The sequence below is a fragment of the Lepus europaeus genome, chromosome 19 (assembly GCF_033115175.1).
Source record: "Lepus europaeus isolate LE1 chromosome 19, mLepTim1.pri, whole genome shotgun sequence".
Lineage (NCBI taxonomy): Eukaryota > Metazoa > Chordata > Mammalia > Lagomorpha > Leporidae > Lepus > Lepus europaeus.
The window spans coordinates 21491562-21501032 of NC_084845.1; the positions used below are offsets into that span (position 1 = coordinate 21491562).

The 9471-nt window shown below is 39.9% G+C and overlaps 1 pseudogene; it reads right to left on the reverse strand.

The window, feature by feature from the left end:
- Nucleotides 1-4736: 4736 nt before the first annotated feature.
- Nucleotides 4737-5330, reverse strand: LOC133748835 (centromere protein N-like; annotated as a pseudogene).
- Between the last annotated feature and the right edge of the window lie 4141 nt (nucleotides 5331-9471).

Sequence of the window (9471 nt, forward strand, 5' to 3'; positions counted from 1 at the left end):
ATGAAAGCTCTGCCTTACAGGGCAAGTGAGTGCGTGAGCTGATGAAAGTGTAAGCAGCTATTTCTGCCTCAGAATCTTCCTGTCCTCCTCCCTTAGAGGCCAAGGAACCCCATCCCACTGAAAATGGAAATGGAATATGGTTGAGTGTTTTCTGCAGCTTGGGGATAACTGCTCCATGTTCAGAATCACTGATTATTTCTTCTTGATGGACATATGATTTCCTGCATAGTGCTACATGACACATATAGGGCATTTTCAGCCTCTCTCAGTGGTTTAAGGTGGCAGCCCTGTGTCAGGAATCCTTGTGAGCTATCTTTGAATCAGACCTCCATGCTTCCTCTGCACCCTTCTCCACTTGAGGCAGAATGTTGTATCTGCTACATTGATAGACCCAGGTCCCCTGATTTTGGATGAGCACAGCCAACAAAGAACACTGGAAGAAAATGGACAGAGGCCAGAAGAGTGAAGTTCCCTCCTTATGTTCTCTTTTGTCTGACTGTTTTTTGAGAAAGGTTTGTGTTCCCTTCAATGGAATCTGTAATCCTTACACAATGCCAAGCTGCACGGCTGCTATTCTTAGGCTGAGATGCAGTCAGCAAAGATGGTTCCTTTTTCTTCATCACACCAAGTTGTACTTATGTGGGGCTGTTTGCTCCTGGAGTCATTTTTCACTCTTCCCATCTTCTCTGTAACAAAGGAGGCTGGTAGCTTCAAGTTGAGTTTCACTGGTACCTGCGTCATCCAACTTTCCCATGGGTTTATACTTTTCAGTAGGAGGAGAGAGAAGCCAGGGTATTTCTGCTCCTCTCTCTAAACCTTGGCAGGTGAGATTATTCAGCAGCAGCTCCACTCTCTCCCTGGTTCCACCTCCCAATGTTTAGGTCTGATTTTGTCTGAACTTATACCAGGTTGCCTAGGCCTCTGACCTGCAACAATGCTTGTTACCCTTATCCTAGCAGCCTGGAGTGGTATTAGTTTCCCTTCTTGCTCATCTCTATTTTCTCACAGTTCCCAGTTGACTTCTCAGCTTACCTATCATCTATGCAACTAATGCCTTGCATTAAAATTTCTGTTACCCAAACTTAGAGAAAACTGTGTTTCCATGTTGGGTCCTGACTGATACTGAGACCAATACAAGGGTGACCTGATTCTTACTGGTTACAGCTTCAGACCAAGCAAGCAGGAGTGAAATACACCTTAACACCAACTTCCCACAACAGGGGAAAGGAGAATAGCATTTACATCTATAAAGACTTTGCCCTTTCACCTTCATTTTTTCTTTAGCAGCCTTTCCTAGGCAGGTTATAGGATTTAACCTATTCTCCCTCAGAAGCAGGTAGGGTATAGATCCAGCCAGGTGAGGCACCTAAGAGATATCTGGGAGGGCAATAGTCAGACTTCATTCCAGTGCTCACTGGTGTGCCTCCCACTCCATGGTGATGCTCTAATCTCCTAGTTTATGACTGTGATACACGTCATAAGTGTGTCACAAGCATTGAGAAAAGCTTGGGAGACATTTAAATGAGCCTCACTCTGCCCTACTCTCTGTAACATGGCAATTAATTCAAGAAGACAGACATAATAAGCTTAATGAGAGCAGAAATAATGTCGCTTTCTTCACTCACCATTACCAGCATTCTCCAGAGTCAGCGCGATACTTAGAACGTTTGTTCAATGAAGATGTGTTAAAATTATTCAAGGAACCATAAAAAATGAAGGTGAATTAAATGGAGTATTTACTGCTGATGAGTGAAGGATCAGCCTGTGGGAACTGGGGACTGGCAATTCAAGAGCCAAGTTCTGACTTCCTGTCCCTTTCAAGATAACGTAGCACACTGCATTTGACTTGAGAGGATCAAAGTATCCTGGGTTCCACCCACAAGATGGCCAAAATGAAAAGGGTGGTCCTGATAGTGTGGCAGAGTTACCACACTCAGGATGCCAAGGAGTTAGCTGTCTTTTTTGGAGATCCAACTATCATGGGAAGAGGCAGCCCAGGGCCAGCAGGAAAGTTTTGGATTCTTGAGACGTTCATCCCAAAGCACTTAAATAAAAGAAGTGGTTCTACTCAGATGATTTCAATTCAGCTCATTGGGAAAGCATTCTGGAGCCACGTAGATGGCAGGCACAGCAATCTACCTCCTTCATAGAGCTAGGTTCTGATGACAAACAGCCCTCACGACTTTAGAGCAAGCATGCAAGGGGGTCTTCAAACATTTCATGGGAAATGTGAATTATGAAAAATCTATACACGGATTCAAAAAATGTTTTTGTGTGAAAAAAATTTATCTTTTAGTTCCACCTTCCATCAACATTTTCAAGTATGCCTGTACCTGATGCAGATTTTGTCAGGCTAGAGGATTCACCCTCGTGATAACAGGCTCCATATATGACTGGTTTCTTTAGTTTCAAAACACCTATTCATTCATAGTGCTAACAGCTTTGTCTTCATTAAGCTATATTTGAGCTGTGTACTCAAAAGAGAGATGTGACCAATTTACTTAGAGCAAAGATACTTTTAAAAAGGAATAGAAACAATATGGTAGAAGGGCATAGTTATCACTGGAATGACTCATCCATTAGTGAAATGTTTGATGGCCTATTAGTCTGGAAGAGTGTGTTTGTTGAGAATTCTTCTGGGTTTTACAGTTCTGGTTATGTTAGAGCTCTTGCCTTATATGAGGGCATTTTAAAATGTTTTTGGAAAATGGAATTAAAGGATAAGTTCATTTTGGTGCAAAGATAATTGAAATCCATGCACACAAAATTTTAAAAAATGCATCTTGTGAAAAAAACTATGCATTGATTTCAAATTTTTTTTAACTAAAACTTACCTTTTAATCTTATTTTTGTCCATGAACTCTTTGAAGTATCCTTTTACCTGTAGAAGATGTGACAGGAGGAGAAAATTAGTGCTGCATTCAGGAAGGAATGGCCCATAAGGCACACCATTTTATCTGAACTTGTCATAAGGAAGATTAGTTAAATAAAAAATATGTTTAACAATAGAGAGACAGAATGAACTCATAAAGTGAGCAGAGATGCTGACTTTGAGAAAATATCTGAAAGTGGTTTCCTACCATAGAGTCTGAGGCATGGATTTCTCTTGTGTCAGATATGGATCTCCCCTAGAACCAAAGATTGTAAAGACAGCAGTATCTTACAAATATTGAAGGGTTATTGATGTAAGCACCTAAGTAAAAAAAAAAACAATCTGAGAGGCCAGGATTGTGTCACAGCAAGTTAAGTGTCTGCCTGCAATGCCAGCATCCCTATGGGCACTGGTTTGAGTCCTGGATGCTCCACTTCCAATACAGTTCCTTACTAATGTTTCTGGGAAAGCAGCAGAAGATGGCCCAAGTCCTCAGGCCCCTGCACCCACTTGGGAGGCCCAGATGAAGCTTCTGGTTCCTGGCTTTGGCCTGGCCCAGACCCAGCCATTGCGGACATTTGGGAGGTGAACTAGTGAATCTTTCTTGCTCTGTCTGTCCTCTCTCTGTAGCTCTGCCTTTCAAATAAATTAAAAAATAATAATCAAGAAGGGTTTAGTCTGCTCTGATTTCCTGAGGTTATTCATTGAACTTCATTAGTTTGCATTTGTGGTGTGTGATATAGTTAACCTTCTGAAAATGGCTTTGATTATTATATGTGAGTGTATGTGAAATGAGAAACTCCCTTGTTATATCCATTGTTTTAATAAATTAATTGATTAATCTTTTTAAACCTTCCAAGTGAACTTAATTCTTTCTTATACAATTTTCTTAATTTTTGCTAGTATTCTAATTGGAATAACATTAAATCTATAAATTAATCTGGGATTAATTGATTTTTTCATTTGATTTCTCATTTATGGAAATTGTATGAGGCTCTATTTCTATTTTCACCTCCAGATCCATTTTATACCTTCTTCATTCTTCTGCGTACCTTGGAAAATAATTTTATTTAGGAAAGAGGGAGGGAAGGAAGGAGGGAAAGACAGAGACAGAGAGACAGAGAGAGAGAGAGAGAGAAAGAGGGAGAGAGAATTCCATCTACCAGCTCACTCGTCTCCAAATGCCTGCAATGACTTGGGCTGGGCCAGGCCATATCCAAGATACAAATAAGGAACTCAATACAGGATGTAGATGATGGGGACTCATGTACTGGAGCCATTATCTACTGCTTCCTGAGGTCCTGGTGCCAGAAACAGAACAGGCAAACAGGCACATTAATTGGTTGGCCAAATGTTCACCCCTGGAAGCCACTTTTTATGAACACATCCACATATTCCTTTGCCTTGTGGTTTCCAATTGAGTGTAGCCAACATGCAACAATGACAAGACACCAGAGGGGTTTGAAGAAGTGATATTCACGCCCCAGATTTCTGGATAGCAGTTCTCGTCATTGGCTACATCTCTGCTCTTTCCATGTTTCATACATTATTTCTTTCATATTTTCCTTCAGGCCTAGAATATTTAACAGCTTCTTGTTGTTGCTAGCTCCAGAATTTTCATGGTTACTTATACTTGTATCTATGTCTCTTTTTATTAGTCCTTGCATTAAACTTTTTTTCAATTTCCCAAGAGGGTTCTGCTTGTGTCTTTTGAAGACCCTGATGACAGTATATTTCTTTATTCTCATTTTCTTCCAGTGTAATAACATCTCTTAGTATTATATTTCATTTTCATCATAGAGCTTTTTTGTTCACCTATTTCTAAATATTCTATATCTGTGTTACTGATAATTAATAGGAATTCTTAGTCCATGTATCTGCTTCTTGGGTCCATTTTCACAGTCTGTTGGTGTTTCCTAGGGATTGTCAGTGCCTGACCCACAGGGGGATATGGCTCTTGAGCTTGGAGGAAGAAGTGAAGGCATAGGTGTGTGGGAATAGTGCACCGTGTAAGTAGGTTTGTACTAGTTTGGGTTAGTATACTGCGTTCCCCAGGCTATTCGAATCCAGACTGCATTCTCCTCAGCATCTCTGAAGCTGACCATCGCATTTGTTTAATGTTCTCTGAAGAATTTTCATAAACAAACTTTTGAACTGTTCTCTATCAGAGAGGTCAAGGTCTTCACCTGGTCCTTTACTAATCTGATAAACACCTCGGATTTTCTGGTGTTGAAGAACCTGAGTACAATCGATGTCTAAAAGGGCCGCATGGTTGAGACCAGCACACTCTCACACAGTAGAACCACACTTGGAGCAAAAGATTCCTTTCTCTGCTGGAAGTTTAACACTTGCAGTTGATTTTCAGACAAAAATTTCAGGGTTTTAGGACTGCCATCATTTCAGACATGGGGATTTTCAAGATTGTCTTCCTAACAAACTCAGGAATTGTTTCATCCATCCCTGTGGCACGGCCCTCTCATCTCCAGCCGTCTCACCCCACTGTGGCTGTTCCTACCGGAGGTTCCTTCAAAGCCTCCTTGCTGTGGCTTATGATTGTCCTTGTCCAGAAAACCAGTTCCAACGGCTGAAATAGAAAAGATCCTGAGAGGTCAGTGCTTTAACAAAGGTTTATTTGTCACTCAAGGACAATCCAGTGCCATCTTCCATCAGACCACACTGTAGCTACACAATATGATTCCTCAAAAGTCATCTGGCAAGGAAGAGAATGCTGGAGAACCCAATGCTTAGATAATTTTAATGGCTGAATTTGGAAAGAATTTTTATCACTTGTGCTTAATCCATTAACCCAAATTAGGCATTTGGAGAACGGAAAGCATAGAGAAACACATGGAACATTTGCAGTCTCTGCTATGGAAATGTCCCTCTAATCCTGGTTTCGTAAAAATGTAGTAACAATAGGTTCTGGGGCCAGCGTCATGGTGCAGTAGGTGAATCCTCCGCCCACAGTGCCCGGATCCCATATGCCCCTCTTCCAATCCAGCTCTCTGCTATGGTCTGAGAAAGCAGTAGAGGATGGCCCAAGTGCTTGGGGCCCCGCGCCCACATAGGAGACTGGGAAGAAGCACCTGGCTCCTGACTTTGGATTGGTGCAGCTCTAGCCATTGTGGCCATCTGAGGAGTGTACCAATGGAAGGAAGACTTTTCTCTATCTCTTCCTCTTACTTTCTGTAACTCTACCATTCAAATAAATAATTAAAATCTTTTTAGAAAAAAAAAGTTTTGTCAAGAGCCCTTGGGGTAATTGTTGTTTTGATATTGTAATTTTATTAAATTACTTAAGTTCACGACTCCTCAATTGTGTGACTGTAGACAAATTATTAAAACACTCTGTGCCTCCATTCATTGAAAATGCTAATATCATCAACATTTGGGCTTTTTGAATTTTAAATGAGTTAATAATACAAATGAAGTGTTTATACTAGAGTCCAGTATATATTAGGAATTTATTTTTCAGATAATGATGACTAACACTTAACAATTTCTAAGCTTTAACAGTTCTCTGGGGGTCTGTTTCCTTTGACCTAGTAATGACTTCAGAGAAAATAATGCTTGAATTTCAGTACTCTCCATATGTTTATAATATTATTATCACTTTAGGATGTTGCTGGGAAAATTTATTCCTTTTTTAATTTTTTTTAAACTTTTATTTAATGAATATAAATTTCCAGTGTACACCTTATGGATTACAATGGCTTCCCCCTCCCATAACTTCCCTCCCACCCGCAACCCTCCCCTCTCCCGCTCCCTCTGCCCTTCCATTTGGATCAAGATTCATTTTCAATTCTCTTTATATACAGAAGATCAATTTAGTATAAAGATTTCAACAGTTTGCACCCACATAGAAACACAAAGTGAAACATACTGTTTGAGTACTGGTTATAGCATTAAATCAAAATGTACAGCACATTAAGGACAGAGATCCCACATGAGGAGCAAGTGCACAGTGGCTCCTGTTGTTGACCCAACAAATTGACACTCTAGTTTATGGCGCCAGTAACCACCCTAGGCTGTCGTCATGAGTTGCCAAGGCTATGGAAGCCTTCCAAGTTTACCGACTCTGATCATATTTAAACAAGGTCATAAAAAACAGAGTGAGGATAGTAACCAATGATCCTAAGAGTGGTATTTACCAGGTTTGAACAATTATACAGCATTAAGTGGGGAAGAGGACCATCAGTACACACAGGTTGGGAGTAGAGCCATTGGTGGTAGAGGTTATGATTACAAAGGAATGAGGCCCAAGTACGCTAGACAGGGTCTAGAACAAAGGACAGAGTCATTATTAGAGGAGCTCAGAAAGGTGCTGTCTAAGCTACAATTAAGTTTTCTGATTGAGAGGCAAATAGAACCTGACAGAAGGGGCTTGATAATAATCTGGTGGGCTTTAGGCCTTGTAAGTTCAGAGGCCCAGACCTGTCTATCTCTTCACATGGGGTATATCCTAAGGGAGGTGTGAACCTCCTAGGGGAAGGCACTCTGTTGACTTTCATTACTTGGCTGGCCTGGGAGGAGTGCTGGCCAGGTAAAGGCAGGGGGCATCTCTAACAAGAAATTTACAGTTCTGCCTGCAATGTTGCTGAACCTACTTGACCATACCCTCAGCTGCAGTGGTCACTTTGGAAGTTGGGCTGAGTGAAGGGCTTTTCAGCTTAGAGCCAATAAGATCTGTGGCTCTGACCTGGGCATCCTTCGACTCCAGGGCAGGTCCATTTCCAGTGATCCAACTCTTGGCAGAGCTGCCAGGGTTCTTCACAAGCTGACTTCTGCTGAAGCCCAGGCTTACCACATTGAAAGCCACTGCAGTAGACTGGCCTGTTGGGTCTCCTTGAGGGTAGATCACTGTACAGAACAGCCATTAATAGGCCTGCCACCCATTGCTTCTGATGCCTAGCTTTCTTTTCTTCCTGGTTTGTGTTAAAGCAGACCAGAGGATGCAAGTCAGGGGAGTGCCCATGTCCCATCTCTAATCTTCGGTGGCCTGAACTACAAGTCTATAGTCACAGGCACGTTCTGTAGTAGTTTTTCTAAGGTAGACAATGCCCATGAGGAAAATTATATTCTCACTTTAAAACTTTCTTTCCCTTTTGTCTGAAAGGGAGGTTTTTTCTACTTACTGTATACTTTGCTGATGGCGAAGTGAATCTAGCTATGAGATTATTATTTAAGTTCTTATTTTGGCTATGCTATTACAGAAAAATGTTAGCCATCTCTTTTATAAGGTCTAAAGATTAAATTGTGCGTCCTACAGATTCCTTCATAATAGAATTAGTTTCCTACCTTGAAGAGAATAGAGAAATGAAAGAAGAAGTTGGGCTTAGAATAGAGAAATGAGGGAGCAAGTCCTAGATCACTTGCTGACAATAGCAATATCACATGAATACTTAGCAAACAGTTTCAACCATTAGATAACAACTTAAGAAAACATTTACCAGAAGATCCGATGCCGTCTATAAATTTTAAGAATCATGTATTTGAAAACACCTCTTAAATATCTAACATGGTGTAGTTTGTTTAACCAGTAAACTTAAGCACAACCATATAAAATGTTTTTAGTTTCTTTCTACCAACAAGTTTAAAACATGATACACAGATTCAGGTCACACAAATTAAAATGTATCTTTGATTGATTTTCGCAGCTTAAATTTATGGACAGTCTTATCTATAAGCCATTTAAAATAAAACTCTTAATAAAATTTCCTATGTGGACATACAATATGTACACACATATAACATAGCATAATAGACCAATATAGCAATTTTAATAATAGCTTTTAAAATCTTTAACTCTTTTTGTAGATTGCCAATTGATTTGAATTGCTTTTTGTTTTTAGTAACCTCAGTTAACCATACTTTCTCTCATTTGGTACTGTTAATACATTATTGGCTTCATCTGTTTACAGAGCCATCCCAAAGTACTGAATACAATAGAAGTGGCTGGAAAAAGTCCATAGGAACCTATAGGAGGACAGCTAAACACAGAACCTACAACGCTTTAGTTTTATGAGCAGCACATCATATATAACTGTGGATGACAGAAGACTTTAAGTCGCCATGTTTAAAATTATAAACTCATCAACCAACAAGAAGCACTTGCTTACTTCACAGTATTTTTGAAAGCACCTGTAGGATTTTACAAGTATTTAACCCTTTAGGCCTCTGGGGCCTTCTCATTAAGATAACTATCATGTCTAGTAACACAAGATCATTAGACTTTTTAATTCCCAAACATTTGTATTAATAGCATTTTCCATTGTAGAAACTTCAAGTTTGGTACCACATCACATCTTGACAGTACTTCTAATATAATCCAAATAGCCTGATAGTTGGTGTCTCTATAAGATGAGAGACATAGGTCCTTCGATTTTTCAGTTGGGCCCAAACTGGAAAAACCAAAGTCCAGGATTTACTGGAAATTTTAGAGACCAGATTGTTTGAAACTTTGATTTTTTGAATGCCTGTCAAGAATGCCAAGAAGACTCAAAATCCAAAATATCTGGTTGAAATAAGATTTCTTAAAATCATGACATAACATAGACCAAATTTGATCATTGTTACAAGGTGATTATTCAAATCTTTGA